Source organism: Aythya ferina (genome assembly GCF_964211825.1).
Source record: "Aythya ferina genome assembly, chromosome: Z".
Taxonomy (NCBI): domain Eukaryota; kingdom Metazoa; phylum Chordata; class Aves; order Anseriformes; family Anatidae; genus Aythya; species Aythya ferina.
The window spans coordinates 51,863,649-51,884,167 of record NC_140299.1 but is presented as its reverse complement, the minus strand read 5'-3'; the positions used below and the strand labels follow the sequence as shown (position 1 = coordinate 51,884,167).

General features: G+C 41.1%; 1 long non-coding RNA gene across 1 annotated transcript in view; it reads left to right on the top strand.

Annotated features, from left to right (window-relative positions):
- The window catches only part of LOC311427547, an 81,982-nt gene that overhangs the window by 33,888 nt on the left and 27,575 nt on the right, over positions 1 to 20,519 (top strand). The window contains exon 4 of the long non-coding RNA XR_014687419.1: positions 2,343 to 2,419. This is a non-coding gene — a long non-coding RNA (uncharacterized lncRNA). The remainder of the gene's footprint in view (positions 1 to 2,342; positions 2,420 to 20,519) is intronic.

Here is a 20,519-nt window from a genome sequence, read left to right as displayed (position 1 = left end):
CCCCTCCCCTCCCCTCCCCTCCCCTCCCCTCCCCTCCCCTCCCCTCCCCTCCCCTCCCCTCCCCTCCCCTCCCCTCCCCTCCCCTCCCCTCCCCTCCCCTTCCCTTCCCTTCCCTTTTTCTCTTCTTTCCTTTTCTTTTTCCAGAAATATTATATCACCAGTATCAGTATCAGTATTTTCTTTTTTCCAGAAGTGTTATATCACCCACATCTGTGGCCCTTATTTATTGCTAACAGTGCAGTATTCCCTCTGCATGCTGAGACTTTACCTCATCTTTTGGTGATCTCAACAATCACCAGTTTAGTTGAAATGTAGCGTGGCTTCGTTAGTATGAACTTGGTAAATCATACTTACTCACAAAATGCACAACATTTACAAATAACTATATGATCAATTTTGTGCTGTTCTGTTGTAAAACACTCATTCAGTATCAATGATCAAATTATTTATTGTGGTTATTCCTTTCTTACACATACTTATTTGTTCATATTTCATTTACCTGCTAAGAGCTGCAATTGTTAGTTTTAATTACAATTTATTAGATATTTCTTCCTTTCAAATGTCACTTTGTTTGCCCCATATTGAGTGCTTATTATATCTAACTCTTCCATTTCTAGATCTGTTTACACCTATAAATATGCCTAGTTTATCATTTGATATTGTCCCCTATTTGTTTGCCAAAACACGGCTGGCTCCCTTTTATCTTATGTTTTAAACTAGTAAGTATGAGTGTTCATGAAAGATGAGGTATATAACAAACTTGTCTCTAGTTGTGCAATCAAGTGTAAGTGTGGCTGCCTTTAAACAGAATGTGTCAATTCTGTGATCTCTGCGATTTCCTTTAATAGGGCTGTTGTAACTTGTCTCCTGCTACACTGAAATACACATTAGGTATATTCTTAGTAATAAGACCACTGCTCATGAATATACAGGAGTAGCTCTGTGGCACAGGTGGGGAATGACAGCCCTGGTGCTCTGTAAGCAGGATTAAATCGATAGGTTTTCCTGGACAAGCAGCTTTAACTGCAGTGGAAAGCACTAACTATTCCCAAATACACCATGTTCTGCTTATAATGCAATGGTTTGTGTCAGCCCACACTGCCGCCCTGGTGGGATGTCTGGCTGAACTATTAATTAGGATAAAGTAGCCAGTGCATTTGAGAGAATGTATTTTCTTGCTTTCTGGCTCCTCCCTTACTTGCCCTCTAGTGTTCTTCAGTGTTTTTTGCATCCTGACACCCTGCTTCAGTTCAGTTGTCATTGGACATGTGCACACGCACATACTTGCCACCTCCCACCTCCAAATAGAAGCCTCTGTATAAAATACCCTTCGTGGTGACTGGTGCTTGTGGAAGTGGTGATGCTGGTTAAACACCCTGTGTGACACTTGTGTCGTTTTGCAGGGGAAGGTGTGAACACATAGCACACCAGCAGCCTCACTGATGGGGCACTATGTCCTTCAACAGGTTTAGAAGCAACTCTGTCCCTTGCTCCATGCAAATGCATGTCCATGAGATCCTGCTTTTAGAGCTTGACTGAGAATGTGACATTGGTACTATTTCCTTCTGTCTGATTGTTCTTTTTGAGCATACAAATAAACACATCAGGCTGGGAGACAGCGTTGATCATGCACACACATTGAGCCTGAATTACGTTCACAGAAATGAATGGGCAGGGTTCTGATGGCTGCAGCAAGAGGTTAGATCAGGCTGGAGGAGCGTGCGTGTTACACCAACTCCACAAGGTACATTTGAAGTGTTTGCTAAAGTACTGAAATGTTATCATCTTATGAAAAGTTTTAATCTCTTTTTCATTTTGCCTCATAATCTTTTCTTCTGGGCTAGTCAGTAGAAAAAATAGCAACATGCAGACACAGCAGGTATTTTCTGATACACACGCATTGGATTGCATTTGTGAATGTGGTTGTTTGTATTTTGTTTACAGAGCCTGTTCACTCTCTGCCTCATGTTAGTCATATTTTTTCATGTGTCTAAGATGTGGTTCCTCACTCAATGAAGCTGACTCTAATAAGATCATCTCAAAATGACATGTTTTGCTTGATTCCAGAGGAGCCATGCAAGGAGTTGAAGAATATATCCCTACTCCATAGTTACATAGCAGCACTGCATATTCTAAGAAGATAATGGGTGAATGGTTGTGGAATTGAATGAGTAGAAAGGGGATCAAGCAGATCAACTCCACATAAAATAAGGCATAAGCTCTGCCCGAAGAAGTTGTTTTAGGGTCTCTTCAGCTGGTTCCACCCTCAGGACAAAGGATGTAAAGGTAAGGCTAGGCAGCTGACTCTAATAACTAAGATTCTCTCTCTTCTTTCATTCCAGGAGGAGGGAGATTGATCCTCTGGTGAGGGCTGACTCTACTGAGGGTTTCCAGTAGCGATCACCAGTAGTGATATCAGGTAATACTGGCAACTGCTGGACAAGCTGCCTTCCTTCTTGCTCATTTCAGTTGTGCAAAGGTTAATACTAGGGTCTGAAGATATGACCTCATAATAAATAAAAGTAAGGGATGATAATATTTTATTTAACTTCAGGACACATATTCTATCCCTTCACCCCTAAGAAAACTGTTTGAAAGCTGTTTTTCATCTGTTCCTTTGTGATGAAATGAAAAAGTTATCTGTTAAGAGCATATCTGGAGAGAGGCAATCCCACCCTAAAATTTACTGGATTAGTGGCAGATCCAAAGCCCACTGAAAACAGGCTCCTGGTGAGTCTAGTGGGATTTCAGTTCAAGGTCAGAATGTTTGATGCTCTGAATAATGTCTGTGATTATTTGTGTACCTCTCTCCCCTCATCATAATCTCTGCCTCTTGCTCTTGAGTCAGGAGCAGCAAGACAGTGATTTGAAGGACTTACCTATCAAGATAGCAGCCTTGCTGTAAAGTTGTATGTCTTGCTGTCTGCAGTACTTGAATCAGCCTTGAGTGACCGTATAGAGTAAATGTACTGTACAGTCCCATAAGATTTCTTTTGTTGTTGTTGTTGTTCAGGGTTTTCTACAGACCTTTGAACAATTTTTGTTCCTCCCTGTAAGCCTGTGTTTTTACTGAAATGTGGAAACAGTACAACTGGTGTCCTTTCTCCCTTCTGTCTGTGATTTCTTTGCCAGTATCTTGATCTGTAGTTTGCAGCAATCTAAAACAGACATAAAGACAGCCCTGCTCCAACTGATGGTAGCTTTCGCTTATTTTGCTTGGGTGTAAACCTCTTAAACAAAATAGAAATAAAGGAGATTCAGAACTAATTTCACACTATTGATAAATTCACCATTTGATGCTCTTTTGTAAGAATCCATCTTACACATTTTGCATCTAGTTTTGAATGCTTGCATTGTACCATATTTAATTCAGAAATTATTTTCTGTGGTCATGAATTTCTTCCTGGAGTGTCTTTCCAGGTAATCAAATGTGCCTTTGTGCACTTCAGAGATGCAAGTCTTCCTTTTATTAAGTGCTTTGCATTCCTAACGTGATGTTCATCCTCACTGACTGGGTGCCTGCCTCCTACTGAGACTAGTGACTGAGAACTGGAAAGTGTTTGGTTAAAATAGTAGAAGATATTGGAATCTTTCTCCTTACCATGAGCCAGATATAATCCTGACTATCCTTAGAGGAAAGTGCATTGACTGTGATAACAAAAAGATTTATAAAAAATCACTGCAATCCAACTAACAAATACTGTAAATAGTTAACTTTTTTAACTTTTTTTTTTTTTTTTTTTTTTTTGGTCTGAATCTCATGGGTCCATGGGTCTGAATCCAGCAACCCCAGTGAATCCCCAGTAGGAGTCTCTGCAAGGTCTGTAAAGAGACTGTTGTGACGAGGTTCACAACAAAGACAATGTTTCAGAGATGTACAGTAACATTTTCCATTATATACAAAGTGGAGTATGATTGTGTGTGTTTGGATTAATCCCAGCACTTTTCAAGTTTCATGTATTTCACCTCTTCCACTAGGGACACATAATGAATCAGAGAGCATGAATGGCGAAAATGCAGAGAAATGCCATCTGTCTCTTGAGCAGAATCTCTCCTATCCTGGAGTCATCGGTTATTCTGGTGTGGAAACAGAACTGGTGGGGAGTGTTTTGGAGGACAAACGACTTTCCTGTGGGCCTCTTTCCCTCTTTCTCTTCAAAAGAAGTCCAGTAATTTCAGGGTGGTTAGAAACATACTCCTAAAAACATTTAACTATGGTAGCTGAGTACCTATAAACCTAAGAGTACTAGGCTCTGCCTCTTTGCTTAACAAACGGGTGACCATAGAGGCCACCCATTCTGCAGCAGTTTTTTTTTCATGAGACTAAGGAAGGAACAAAAGGAATGATGGCAATTTGTTTCTTATCAGAGGAAGTCTACTTCAAGAATGACTCACAGGAGTAATTATCTGTCAAATTGTCTCTATGTGTAGGAAGAGTCCGCATTTCCTTTCCTCAGTCTCAATTCATTGTGGTTAGTTACCAAGCTTGTCATTACTTCAAGAGGATTTCTTTGTTATTTGGTGGGTTCTTGGTGCTTAGGAACGGATGTGATTCTTGGAATGAGTTTTAAAGTCCCAGTGCTTTGCAAGGTTCAATATCTTACAAAAAAGTACAGGAGCAGTGTAGCTGAACTAGATCAGAGTAATGATTATTCTCATTCTGATTTTGACACAGTCCAACTGCAAATTAATACATGGAGAGTGAAATATCCAAAATGCAGTTAAGCAATTTTATCAAACTGTGACACAAGACAGAACATATTCTTCCTAATCCATGTGAGCTGTCCATATACACAATAAATACTGAGGTCTGCCTACCAGTCCTGTAAAGCTATTTTGAGAAGTGGTTGAAAAAAAGCAGAAGGAAAAAAGTGATGATTTTTATTTTATTTTATTTTTTTCACTTCTCACATTATTGAAAAAAAAAAAAAAAAGAAGAAGTATTTGACAGAAGTTTCCTTAAAGCATGGATTTTTCAACAAAGTTCACTCTGCTCTTTGTTGTTAACATAGCCAAGAACTTTGTTTACAGCCATCAAGGCATTAGTGTTGCAGGAAACCTACAAATGATGTGCAGGTGGCCTCCACAAGCAGTGTCCACCCGTTCATTAAAAACATCAGTTTTCTTTCTCCTTAACTTCTTGGCTTGAAGTTTTGTGTCTATCTTACATCAAACAACAGGGCAGAAAGGAGGACCTGAATATTATCCAGCTCACTTCCATCTTTTTATCTGATTCTTCTATGAAGAACCCTTGCCTGGGTGATCTGTCATTCGTAACCAACCACTTGTATCTTGCTTTTTTTGTTTCTTTGAAGAGAAGTCATCAAAGGGGAGTGAGGGTTAAAATGTGTTGTGGAATGCTATCACAGATTGCAAGGCCAATGCTGTCTGGCTTCCTGTATGACAGAAACAAGAGAGTGGCCTCCAGGAACTTGTGCACCAAGCCTGCATTTATCTTCACTCTGTGGTAGGGAATTACGATAGCTAGTGGCAGCAATCAAAGGTGAATAGAATCACCTTTTTTCCATTGCTTTCCAGGATGGAATCCAGAATTGTTTCCCTCTGCCACAGGAGAGCTTTCTACCAGAAAGCATGTGTTTAAGTAAATAGAAAGAGATTTACCCTCTGTAGGTCGTGTGGAGTCATTCAAACTTGAGATTGGTCCAAGGCATGGCATGAAAGGAGGTTACATACACTGTGCATTAAGACACAGAAGGGAATGTGGCCATCCAAACAGCAGTAAACTAGCCTTAGTGTGTCAGGAACCCCACAGCCATGGAAATAACCATAAGTAGCCAAACCCTTGCACCTTTATTTACCAACCCTGAAGTGCAAGTCATGCAAAGTCTATTTCACAGGCTTTCTCCAATCAGATTTGGTTTGACTGAGCTTGAGTCAGAGAGTCAGAAATAGTTTCAGATTATCCAGGGGAAATACAGAGAGGGAGAAAATAGATGAGACTCTCTTCAAATAAAAGTAATATTATTTTTTGTTAAAATGCATTGTATTTTTATAATGTCTGAAGATGATTCTCAGGCACTAATCTCATCTTCAGAGTGTAGTTTTGAGGTGAACAGGTGATGTTTACTTATGTGATGAAGAAATCATGTAAGACATTTTCCCTCTTTTTCTCCCAGGATTAACTTTGCTAGGTGCAAACATGGGGGACTTTACACTTAGACCAAATGTGGATTTTCAGGTTTATATTTATGAATAACTTATTTTACCTAGAAATTCCCTCAAAGGTGTAATGGCACGGAGAGGTGTTTTAAAAAAGAAGACTATAAACATAAAAGACTAATCTTATGTTGGCAATGCTCAAATGATGTGTTGTAGGTACTAGTTTTGCATCAGAAGAAGAGGAACTGTTTAGGACAGAAAGCTAAGAAAGAAAACCTACATCCAAATGAAACTCTGGGGAGGTCATTAGCAAGGCAGGATACAACTACCTGAGCTGGAGTTGGAGCAGGACATAGGCATTGCTGATGCTACATGTGTGAAAAATGCAATGGGATCCAAAGGCATATATAAATAAGTAAATATATCAAAGGGGATGTACATACTGTTCATCTGTACTTGTGTGTATACTTACCATCTCAGTGTGAACAATGAACTTGGCTGAGAAACTGAAGGAAGGCTGAAAGGAAGGGAAAGGCATCACAATTCTAATTGTTTTCTAATTTCGTTTCCCTTTGCTAGTTGTATCTCATAACAAGAGTATTTATGTGTCAGGAATGCATTTAAAATGTATGCAAACGTGGCCTGCCCTTTGCATGTCCTCAGAACAGCTTAGTGCACAACTGCAAGCTTGCATTTTGCAGACAGTTTGGCACTTTCAGATCTCTTTTGTTTCAAATCCTGTCCCACTGCAGTTCAGACAGCATTTTTAAGAGTCCCTTCAGCATCTTCTTGTTTATGATGACACTCCAGGAAATCAGCACTACCCGGACTCCACTGGATAGAATAATCTAGTTCTTATTTAACATACACAAAGTAATAGGTAGGTCAGATCTTCTGCTGATGTTTCTCCAGCAGCTGAGTTACAGCAGCTAGGGCCTTACCAGAAGTAATCCCATTGTGCTAAAGCAGTGCTGCTTTACATCAGCTGGGGTCCTGACCACCTGCCTCCAATACTCTGGCTGTACCCTTAAAAATAACCCAAATAAACAGAGAGTCTGCTTGATGCCCTTTGGGCTTTTTCAGATAGTTCATAAATTTATTTTACTGGCTGCCCAACACAGATCACCTGCTATGTTGAAAGAACAAAGAAATGACCTTGAAGACTGCTAAAAAACATGAAGGAAGAGTGGGAGAAAAGCCTGGCACCTGACTGACATCTTTGGTGAGGGCCAACTTTGCCGCATAAACAGAGGAAGTAGCCACTCTTGCTAACTTCTCATTTTGATAAAGGTCATGTCACCACCTGGCCTGCCAAACTTGCATTCCTCCTGACCAAAGAAAGATGTGTTCCTTGCCAGCATCAGAGGAACTGAAGGGAGGAGTGAGTTTGGTTTTCCAGCCAGCCACTAAATTCTTCAGGCCAGATTTTATGATTTGACTCTCTGGAATAAAGTCAGAGTTTTTCTATTGTTCATATGATGTTTCTATATGAAATGAATGACCCCGATCTTCAGTTCTCTTTTACTGGGGCAGTCTTTCTCTCAGAGGTGAATAGCAAACAAGAAGCTCCTTTTGGTGCATACAGCCACTACACCTTCATATGCAGGATTCCAGACCATGGCTAAGGGATACGTTGGAAAATATACCTTGAAATAGACCTTGGAAACAGAAGTAATTTAGGTTTTGGTTGTACTCACCAAGTGAAATGAAGAGAAGGAAGAAAAGATAGAAAAAATCTGCCAGATCGGAGGTTTCAATATAGCAGTTGAATTGACATTGATTGAAATTCTGTTGAATTAAGAGATGAGGTACGTTCTACATCAGCAGGGGGAAGACCTGTATCAGTCTCACTCCAGGCCAGGTTAAAGAGAAGAGCTGTCTTAGAGAGAACCAAGGACATATATAAGATCTTGGCTTTCAGTTTGACAGGGAAATGGCAGAAACATAACTAAATATGAAGAAATGAATCCCTGGATATCCTATCCCATCTGAATCTTTTTATTGCTGCCAGTGAAGACAACCTTTTACCTCTCCAGTATGCAGCTGCATACCTAATGTACCTCATGGCACCTTTTAGAGGGAACACTACCACAACAGGAAAACTTCAGCCTAACTCGCAAAAAGGGAACTTGGCTTTAAACTGTGCATCGGGCAAACATGAATGAGATGGACATTTCCTTCCTTAGGCCACCTTACTCTACATTACTGAAGAAGGGGTTGATCAGCATGCACTGAAGATGAACTGTTTTGGTAGTTCTTGATCAATGTAAGAACAGTACAATTTCACCTTTGGAACCAAATCAAAACCAGCAACATGCTGATGTCGAAATCCTCTCTGCCAGTCGCATGGGGCACATCTGCTGCTGGTGTGTATTTTTAGGTCTTCTGCTGTCATTATCTTTCAGAGAATACACTAGGAGTTGCAGAGAAGAAGGTGAGGTGCTCGTAAACAAGGACCAGAAGGTCTCTTGCTATGAACTACAAGTCGCATTGTTTCAGAAAACATTGAGCCCACTCTGGTCACAGAAAGCAGATAATGATTTTACAGTCTGTGAATTGCCTATGCTTATTTCAGAGTAATTAATGGAAACCTCTTTTTGCAGCTAATTTCTGTTTTTATGGCAGAACATATTTTTGTTGAATTGTGCTTTTTTGTGTGTTGCAATAAGCATGATTTCTCTGCTTCTAGAGTGCATGAATCATTATATTTATCAGTAATATGTGCTGAAGTTGAACACAATTTCTTTATTTTCCTTAGTTCTCAGTTCTGCTGGAGCTGTGCTTGGCCTCAGCTGCAGCTCAGCTTCCAACCCTCACTCCTCGTAAATGGAAAGGAACCTTAGATATGGATCCAGATATGAATGTGTTCCTCTACACTTGCCCATCCCAGTTTCCCTCATGAAAAAGCATCTTCAGAGCTTACTGTTGGTTGATGTCTGTGATTTTTGGCTGCAATTAACATTTTTTTATTCCTTTCTGGAATAAGTGTCTGACAGTTAAGAAAAATGAGGCCTCTCTCTACAGTATGCTTTAGACAGTTTTCTTCTGGGCTTTCTTATTTGTCTTTCCTAGTCTGGATGGATCATTGTGGGAATGAGAGAAGAGTTTAACACCATTGAAGCTGGTCTCTCCCTGCCAAGTTTCCCTGGAAAAACTCTTGTTACTGTCAGTCGCTCTGGTGGTATCATGTCAGTGACTGGAAAGACTAGAGGTCTGGCAGTTGTGTGCTACTTCACTGTGTACTAACTCTTGATGAATCTCTGTATCTCCATTGGCATTTACCATATTATTCTGCTCATTTTCTGCCTTGTTCTCTTTTAATGGGATATTGGCCCAAGGTCTCTTGTCTTATATTCCTGTCTCTCTGAACAATAATTGCAGGCTGACCCCAGTGTAGAAGCAGCAACTGACCTGTAGTAATTGACAGCTGGAGAAATGGGGGAATGGGAGCCTCATAGAGTTCAGCAAAAGCAAATGCCACACCCTGTGTCAGGGTGGGCATTGCCATTAGGCAGAAAGTCCCATGAGCAAGGAGGGCTTGTGGTTAGGCTCTTCTTGTTGGTGCACAATGGCAGGAAGTGGGGACACTTGATGCAACGTGGCACAGAGGGCACATGTAACCCCTGGGACCTGGCCTAGCTCAGGAACCAGTTGCCCAGAGAGATTCCTCTTCCTGGGCAATAGTCTGCTCCTGCCAGCAGTTGCTTTGAGTGGGGTGGCTCTCAGACTACCCGAAGTCTACTCTGACCCGATACATGACTACTGGCTAAAGCACTGACAGACCTGGTGTTATCAGTGGTTATTTCTGCAATCTTTATGACTTTTCTAATTTATTTATTGAAATTAAGTATCTTGAAATACTTTTCTGTCAGAATCTATTAGCTTAGTGATAGTTGACTATAATAGCAGTGGGAAAATAACATTTTTCAAGGAATCGCCTCTTTAATTACAGATGGTATGCTTGCATGCTCATGAAATGTGCTTGCTCAAAGTTCCTTCATTTGATCATCAGGTGCCAACCTGCTCTTGTGCTTCCTGGGGTCTTCTCCAAGGCTCCCCCTGTAATGACAAGCAATAACTGCCACAAAGCTCACCGAGGGGTCAGAGTTGAGATAATTTAGTGGACTATGAATAGACTGAAAGATGGATTCTTGATTGTGAGAAAGGCCATTCCAGTGTCCAAGGAGCATCCTTTGTGTTAATCGACAGTTAAGGAAAATGAATGGTGTCTTCACACCCTTCTTGCTGCAGAGTTCTTTCAACTAAGCCATTTTATTCCTGTTTCTGAGGGACAGAGAGATGATGCTGTATCTTTTGTTTCAAGGCCTTAGGGTTAGAACTTCATCTTTGGCTGTCTTTAGGTTGCTACATCAAAGTAGGCAGTAAGAAATTAAAACCACCAGTATAACATAATAAAAAAGAACAAGTCATTTAGAAAAAAAAAATAGAAGAAGAAAAAAAAATCAATATTTTGTCTTTTAGGTCCCCAGTGAGAAATACTTGTGTAGAAAAGACAGAGGGGAAAACATGAACAATGGGCTTCTCCTGCCCTAATTGCAAGTACAGCAAGTATGTCAAGTGTGCATTTGAGAGATAGAGGGAAGGACTACTTTATAAACATGAGCAGAGCTCATGAAACAGAAGGACAATAGCTGAGGGTCATTCTGTAGCTATACCTACTTTGAAGAAACCTTATCTGACGAAGAAATACAGCATAGCTCATATCTGTAATTCTTGATCAATATGTTCTTGTTTTATCTTTTGCTGGATGGCCTTGCTGCATTTTATATGTAACTTGACTGTATAAGTGGCTTCCATGTTTTGGAAATGCTTCCAGGTTTGGGAAAATAGATGGATATCTGAATTTCACTCAGAAGAAGTGAGAAGTACCTGCTGAAATTCTGAGCTTCTGCAATTAGACCTGTCTTGGCCCTGCCCTAAAACAAGCTATGGTGATGTGAGAGAGTGCTGAAGTCTAACCGGGGTGCTTGTGGATTGGTCTCCAGAGGTAGAGTATCAGGCACTTTTTGAAATTTCACAGGTTAGGATTTAGGTATGTCTTTCCTCCCGAGCATAATCTAGAACTGGATATAGCCGCTCTTTCTTACTGACATTATGTAGTGAAGAATAACTACTTTGCCAGTCAAAGTAAATTACAACTACAATATTAGAAATATTTCCTTAAAGCATAACAAGTGTGTAGCACATGCTGGGCAGAAAGTCATTTAATTCACAGGAAAAAGGTGCACAGGTTAAAGAATATTCAGATAAGTTAGCTACATTCAAGTCAGCAGGGCCTGATGAAATTCACCCTGGAGTACTTCAGGAACTATCTGAAGTGATCTCTGAACTATTAGCAATTATCTCTGAGAGCTCATGCAGGATGGGTGAGGTCCCAGAGGATGGGAGAAAAGCAAACACACTACCTATCTTTAAATAGGGGAAACAGGAAGACCCAGGGAATTATAGGCCAGTCAGCTTGACTTTGATACTGAGAAAAATGCAAGAGCAAATTATTGAACAATCAATTTGTAAACACCTAGAGGAAAATAAGGTGATAAGAAACAGCCAGCATGGGTTTGTCAAGAACAAATCACATCAAAGCAATCTAATTTCCTTCTTTGACAGTGTAACTGGCCCAGTGGATAATGGGGAAGCAGCAGATGTGATAGATCTTGACTTCAGTGAGGGTTTTGACACACATCCACCTGACATTTTCATAAGTAAATCAGAGGAATATGGTTTAGATGAAGTTATTATGTGATGGGTGCAAAACTGTTTGAAAAATTGGACTTACTGGTAAAGCAGTTATCAATGGTTTGTTGTCAAACTGGGAAAACATATCAAATAAGATAACACAGAGATCTGTCTTAAGTTCAGCATTATTCAATATTTTCATCTTTGATGATGGAATATGTAGAAAACTTTTTAAAATTGCAAATGATACCGAACTAGGAGGGGCTACAAACATTTTAGAGAACGAGATTTGAATACAAGATGAGCTCAATAAATTGAAGAAAGGATCAAAATTGATAAGATGAAATTCAATAAGAACAAGTGCAAAGTATTACTTCTTAGGAAGGAAAAATCAAATGCACAAATATTAAATGAAAAGCAACTAGTTTAGAAACAGTTTTCAGAAAAGGGGCTTAGCACATAACACAAACAAAATGAAATTCCAAAAAATGAAGCTGTGTGAAGAGTAAATTACATATTGGGATGAATTAATAGTAATATTGTGAATAACTGGGAAGTAAGTATTTTGTTCTTCTCTGGACAGTGAGGCCTGACCTACAAATAATACGTCTATGTCCAGTGGTGATGGTACTTTTTAAAGTATAGACCATTTGGAAATCTTTCTCATTTTAAAAGGAGAAAGAGAAATGTTTACAAAACATCTTCTGTAAGGAAAAACTCAAGTAGCTGACTTTTGTCTGGAAAAGGAAATGGGCATAATGTAGATTAAGTATGCACAAATGTTATTAAATATGTTGTAAAGAAAAGGGCACTTACCTGTTCTCCCTGTCTGAAATTGTTGTAAAAAGAAATGGGTGGACTAAGTTGAAGCAAGAACTACTCCAATTATTCAAACAGATTCTCTGGCTATGGGGCTGGAACAGCACTGGAACAAGGTTTCTAAGGATATTCTGGAATCCTTGTTTCAAATCCTTAAAATGGGTCAGACAGACATCTGTCAGTGATGTGGAACAGATGTCCTCTTGAGATCACTTCTACTTTTACATTTCTACAGTAATTCATACACCTCAGTCAAGAGAAAAACTCAACTAAATAAGAACTAAATAAGCAAGAATTGCATGCATATATATACAGATATACATTTCTCCCCAAATCCCTATACTACCTCTGAAAAAGCCTTTTCCTATATAAAAATTCCTGTGCGCTTATTAAACTAATCTTGTTTCCTCTACTCCCTTCCACCTGTATATCCTCTGAAACAGGGAGAAGAGTCACTCATCATCCCATACCTATATAAATGATTATGGAGATAGACAAGGCTGCCTTCTGTTCAAACAGCTAACCCAGAATATTGGTTTCTGTGAGTTGACCCTATGATAGTGCAGAAGCAAGCCCCCAAAGCCATAAAGAAACTTTTGGAAAGTATCTGCTGTAAGCTGCTGTAAGAAGTGCTTTGTTCTTTTTCTCTTTGTATTTTTGATGAAGCTACACGGTCTGAAAATGACACTTTATAAATATGCCTGTTCCCTTTTAATGATAAACATGGGACAAACTAGATGGTACTTTCACAAGGTTTTATTGGCATGATTTTGAACTGGTTTGTTATTTATGGGAGCATCCTAGATAAACTGCAGCAAACTCTCAGCATCTTCTTGTTATGTTTACCATGTGAGCCACATGCATCTCAAAACATAGCCTTGAAATATATAGTGAGAAGTGGGAGCTTCTTTTAAGGCTGTAATGCCAGAAATCTTAGTCATCGAGTGTTGATTTGTGTGAAGATTATGATAGGAAAAAACACTGTTTTAAAAGACTGATCAATGCTATCTACATTAAATTTAACTGCAGCATTTGCACACTGCATTGCAGTGCAATGCTACCTCAAAATGACACTCAAAGAGCAGAATCTCTTATGTATGTGCTTGCCTTTGCAATGATACCCACGTAAAACAAACTCAGGAAGCACTTTCTTAAAGGCTATGAGGCTGTGTTTGCAAGTAAGGAATTGTTCATCTCGCTATGTAACTGGTATTATTCCTTTTGCATCACTATGAAACCCCTTCTGGTACAGACACAAAAGCAGTTAAATTTTGCATGTGTGGTGGTTGCTTGAGTTGTATTTGGTCCCAGGTTTGGAACTTAGATTTCCCCTCAGATATTTGGATCTAGAAATAGAAATTTACTTATTTGGAGAAGGGACATATCCCAGGTACACAAACTGTTAGATAACTGCCTTTGTATAGTGTCCAGTCTCAATTCTTTGTGAGCTGGTTAGTTCTAATATAAGTTTTTTTGTTTGTTTGTTTGTTTGTTTGTTTGTTTTTTTTGTGCATTTAAAACCACTCAAGCTAGTTCTGCTTGAGTCAGGTTCATACATGGTGTTAAGGCTGTATTAATGTGGTGTTGTACTTATGGACATTTATATGCCAAGATTAATAGTATTACTGACTTTCCTCTTCCCTATTTTGCTCTGGACTTGTTCGCTCATGGAGCGAACAAGAGGTCTTTAGCATACATGCTTTCGCTTTACCTGAGTATTACAGGTATTCTAGTAACTGATAGTTTGTCAAAACTGAACACCTCAGGCTCTATTAAATTGTCAGCAAGATTTTATGCATGAGTTAAGTTCCGCTTAAAGACTATTTTTAGACTTTACTGATGCTATGTAGAAAAATAAATTTTCAATTAGCGACCTCTTCATGTAGTATACTTGAGCTGGTAGGAAGGTATACCATTGCTCATGTTTATAATGAGGCCTGCAGTACATAACTTTTAAGAGGGAATTTTGGAGTAGGAGGTTTTGGGAGGTCATTGGCAATACTGTCATTAAGTTGCCAGAGAGGAGGTAGGACCATATTTAGAGCCACTTTCAGTCCCCTTTTCTGTAATCTAATAGGCTTCATACTTTCATTAGCTACCACAAATGAAAGATTTGTGGTAGTATGGAACCAAGAATGTTCTCCTTATCATTTGCAAAAGATATTATTAAAGATAGAGTAAAATAAGACTTCCTGGATCTAAATATAGGCTGAACTAAATTGGCATATTTCAGTAAGCATGTCTTCTTAGTAATAGAGACAATAGTGAGTGAAATTTGCAGAAGAAGAAGAAAAAAAATAAGTAAAATTATGTAAAATCTTGTCTGAAATGCAGCCAAGAATGAATACACTTTAGCCTTCTTGAGACAAGGTTGTCCCTGCTTTCCATCTCAACCAACTAGAGAGATCACCTTGGAAGACATACTCCCATATCTGAAACACATCTACAGTCTGTTTCATGCTAAAAATAACCGTAGAAGTTGTGCCATTGCAGAAAGAAACAAAACAAAACAAAAACAAGCAAAACTCCAAAACTATCTCAATTCCCAAGGTTCCTGTATTTTAAAGAATGTAACCTAAATTCACAGAATAAGTTAGGTAGGAAGGGATAACCTCCAGGAAATCATCTGCTCTGTTGTTTCTCACAGAGCTTATCCAGCACAAAGAACTCTCATTATATACATCATATTGCAGATATACTATTTGTAGGGTTGGTGTCAACTAAGATCAAATATCTCTTCTCGCTTTCAGCACAGGCCAGAAGAAGTTAAATCCATTTCTGGTCTCTTAGATGATCTCACTGAGGCTAATTTTTCATCTGAGTTTCTTATCTACCTCCCTTCAACCTCAAGCCTTCAGTCTGAATTCTGTGTTATGCCAAAAGGGATAGGAGAGCCTGGATCCACACAGCTACCCTGCAGCTGGGACATGGTGTGGCTCTCCCATGGCTGCTGCTTCTCCCAGCTCCTTCCCAAAGCCCTGAAAGGACAGGTGCTCTCCTCTGCAGATTCTGGGGTTTCCATAGTGGCCACAATTACTGCAGCACAATCAACATGGAGACATTCATCCAGATGTCGCAAGGCAACATCTTTAGTAAGGCAATACCAGAGTGCATATGGCAGCCCAGTCTGTGGGCTTGCTTGCCAGTAAGGCCTTACTCAAGTACATGTATGTCCACTGAACTGACATCAGTAAGAACAAACATTCTGTGTTGAGATGTACAGCCCACCTATGATATATATGTTTTCATGGTGATACATTTCAATGGGAATTTCATCATGACCAGCTAGTTTTCTTTGAAATAGTTTATATTAAAAGTATAAATTTATTATATTTATATTAATGCAGCTGACTTTATAGCATACCCCTAAATACTGAGAACCATAAAATAACTACATGATGTGGGGTTATCAGTTTTGTGGGCTGATGCTCACACCTCAGGCAAGTCTCTTAATTTGCCTGGTGCCTCATTCTCTTTCTGTAAAATGATGTTTAGCTCTCCCTGCTCACATCCCACTGGGATGTCACAAGGATGCAGTCTTCTGGCACTGAGATGAAATGTGTACATATCTCACAGCAAGGTCTGTATTAACACTTCAGGTAGCACTTCTATTTTGGGGCCAGCAGACTGACAGCTCCGTGCTATGTGATACCTCTGTCCTCTGTTTCTTTGTTTTGGTATGTGCAGGATCCTACTTGTGCTGCATTCCCATGCACTGGAGAAGTGGTAGAAGTCACAGAATGCTCCTTCTCCTGCTGGTCGACACCTGTGGAGGGGGAGAGGCTCGCTGTGGTTCGACTGTGTTGCAATGCACAAGGTCAAGAGCTCCACTGATGTACATGAATAGATACAGAATCACAGAATCGTCTAGGTTGGAAGAGACCTCCAAGATCATCAAGTCCAACCTCTGACCTAACACTAACCAGTCCTCCACTAAACCATATCACTAAGCTCTACATCTAAACATCTTTTAAAGACCTCCAGGAATGGTGACTCCACCACTTCCCTGGGCAGCCCATTCCAATGTCTCACAACCTTTTTGGTAAAGAAGTTCTTCCTAATATCCAGCCTAAACCTCCCCTGGCACAATTTTAGCCCATTCCCCTCATCCTGTCACCAGGCACATGGGAGAACAGACCAACCCCCACCTCGCTACAGCCTTTTTTAAGGTACCTGGAGAGAGTGATAAGGTTGCCCCTGAGCCTCCTTTTCTCCAGGCTGAACAGTCCTAGCTCCCTCAGCCGCTCCTTGTAAGACTTGTTCTCCAGACTCCTCACCAGCTTTGTTGCCCTTCTCTGGACTCTCTCAAGCAACTCCATGTCCTTCTTGTAGCGAGGGGCCCAAAATTGAACACAGTACTCAAGGTGTGGCCTCACCAGAGCCGAGTACAGGGGGACGATCACCTCCCTAGACCTGCTGGCTACATTGTTTCTTATGCAAGCCAGGATGCTGTTGGCCTTCTTGGCCACCTGAGCACACTGCTGGCTCATACTCAGCCGACTATCAACCAATACTCCCAGGTCCTTCTCTGACAGGCAGCTTTCCAACCACTCATCTCCCAAATGATACGATTATGTTGGCAATGTTGCCAAACTCCATGTTGGAAAGGCTCAATTTTTGGAAGGTAAAACGCAAGGTACTTGTGTAGGACTGCAGGACTACAAGAAGGCAGGCTTGATATGACCTCTGTTCTGCACACTTCTTATTCGACATCAAACCAAACCTCCATCAAAACAAAAAGATTTAACCACTTCTCCTGTTAAACTTTCTCATTACACATATCTAGGGCATGCTAGACCTTTTCCCTTCTTTCTCAATTGTTGTGCTTGTCAGCTCTAAGAAAGAAGGTCAGTATGGGCTCATTGGTTCTTTTTTTCTTTCTGGTCAGTAATGTAGGAAGCTATCCTTGCCAGTCTCCCTCTCTGTCCAAGTACCCATGTCCCTCTACAGGAACAGGTGATTAATGGCATATGTGTGTTTGAGTGTGTGCACAGACATGCAGATGCCCATGCAGGGAACTCTTGGTAAGTACCTCTTTCTAAGCATAGAGTTTTTCCATACATACTGTATTATCTGTGACATAGTTCTTTCCTTCTGTATTATATCACTTTTTCTGTCTCAACACTCATCTGTATGAATATTTTCTTTATATTCTAAGTCATGATTAATTAAAGGATTTCTCAGTTTCTTCACAGTACCTTTTTTTTTTTTTTTTTTTTTTTTTTTTTTTTCCTGAGGCTGATCTTCAATTAATAAAGGATGTGAGCATATAAATATAAAGTATCTGTTGTGTGTTTTCCTTGCAATAAATCTGATCATTATTTATACTGCTGCTCAGTGTATCTCCCCTAAGGTATGCTGAATTTGATCAAATCACTACATCACTAGAATCTTGAATGTTACTCATTTGTGTGCTAATTATTCTTAATCTGGGTCCTTTTAAAAAGGTCGTCAATTAGACTTTATTGAATTGTCAGCACTCATAGCAGCAAAGGGAATCTGGTAGCGGGTGTAACCATGTCACAGATGGCTAAATACCCTATATTCTGAAGGGAAAAATGAATTAAATATAGATTCAAGTTACAGAATGTGTGTGGAAGACAGTTTTTTTGCAGAGGAAACCTCTGTTTAGAATTGACTGAAGGTGACTCTGAAGACCTCTTATATATCACCATCTGGGAAGAGCTATGAACATGCGGCCCTTTCTAATCTAGTTTTCAAGGTTCTCAATGATAAAGGTATCTGGATGGTGTAGATATTCTGCCTGCTTGAGAACATCTCAATGCAACCTTACTTGTGTGTGTTTTCCTTTGCCAAAGATTCAGAACCACGGCTTTCTAGATTAAATGTAGTGTTGAAATGCTTTGATACTTTCACCTTCTTTACTGTTTATGGATGTTAAAAAGCAGTGATAATGACAGTGGCCTCCCACTTGCTCCTACCTCTGCATAAGAGTGGTTCTTTAGACTTTGGGTCCAGACAAGTGCAGGGATGTCATTAGCTTGCAGAGATAGATTCCTTAGGTAGGAATGTTTCTCAAATGCTTGATGCTGATCTTGCAGAAAGCTGTAAGACCAATGATAGGACTAATAGGAATAGGGTAAGGAATGGGTGTGTCCGGGTGTGAACACACTAGAAGGAAAGACTAGCAGGAGGAGGTATACAACAGTGGCACATGTTGATAACACCTCTGGCACCTGGATTAACATTTCATTAAGATCTTAACACACATCTGCCTTCCATTTTGGAGGACACCCAGACCAGGAAACAAAGGTGATGGTATAAAATCTGACAACTGACAGGCAGGAAAGGAGGGTGAGAAACTGCTTAATGTCAATTTCTCTGAGGTACCAAGAATCACAGAATCAAAGAATTTTCTAGGTTGGAAGAGACCTCAAGGTCATCGAGTCCAACCTCTGACCTAACGCTAACAGTCCCCACTAAACCATTTCCCTAAGCTCTACATCTAAACGTCTTTTGAAGACTTCCAGGGATGGTGACTCCACCACTTCCCTGGGCAGCCTGTTCCAATGCCTCACAACCCTTTCAGTGAAGAAGTTCTTCCTAACATCTAACCTAAAACTCCCCTGGCTCAACTTAAGCCCATTCCCCCTCGTCCTGTCACCAGGCACGTGGGAGAACAAACCAACCCCCACCTTGCTACAGCCTCCCTTGAGGTACCTATAGAGAGCGATAAGGTCGCCCCTGAGCCTCCTCTTCTCCAGGCTGAACAAGCCCAGCTCCCTCAGCTGCTCCTCGTAGGACTTGTTCTCCAGGCCCCTCACCAGCTTCGTCGCCCTTCTCTGCACCCGCTCAAGCACCTCGATGTCCTTCTTGTAGCGAGGGGCCCAAAACTGAACACAGTACTCGAGGTGCGGCCTCACCAGAGCTGAGTACAGGGGGACGCTCACTTCCCTAGCCCTGCTGGTCACACTGTTCCTGATACAAGCCAGGATGCCGTTGGCCTTCTTGGCCACCTGAGCACACTGCTGGCTCATATTCAGCCGACTATCCACCATCACTCCCAGGTCCTTCTCTGCCTGGCAGCTCTCCAACCATTCCTCTCCCAGCCTGTAGCTCTGCTTGGGGTTATTGCACCCCAGGTGCAGGACCCGGCACTTGGCCTTGTTGAACTTCATGCAGTTGACCTCAGCCCATCGGTGCAGCCTATCCAGATCCTCCTGCAGAGCTTTCCTACCCTCAAGCAGATCGACACACGCACCTAACTTGGTGTCATCTGCGAACTTACTGAGGGTGCACTCGATGCCCTCGTCGAGATCATCGATGAAGATATTAAAGAGGACCGGCCCCAGCACCGAGCCCTGGGGAACGCCACTAGTGACTGGCCTTCAACTGGACTTGGCTCCATTCACCACGACTCTTTGGTCCCGGCTATCCAGCCAGTTTCTAACCCAACGAAGCGTGCGCCAGTCCAAGCCAAGAGCAGCCAGTTTCTTGAGGAGAATGCTGTGGGAGACGGTGTCAAAAGCCTTGCTGAAGTCAAGGTAGACCACATCCACAGCCTTTCCCTCATCCACCCAGCACGTCACTCTGTCATAGAAGGAGATCAGGTTCGTCAGGCATGACCTGCCTTTCATAAAGCCATGCTGACTGGGCCTGATCGCCTGCTTCCCCTGCAAGTGCTGCATGATGACTCTCAGGAGGATCTGCTCCATGAGCTTCCCTGGCACTGAGGTCAAACTGACAGGCCTGTAGTTTCCCGGGTCTGCCCTCCAGCCCTTCTTGTAGATGGGTGTCACATTTGCTAGCCGCCAGTCAATTGGGACCTTCCCCGATAGCCAGGACTGCTGATAAATGATGGATAGTGGCTTGGCCAGCTCCTCTGCCAGTTCCCTCAGTACCCTTGGGTGGATCCTATCTGG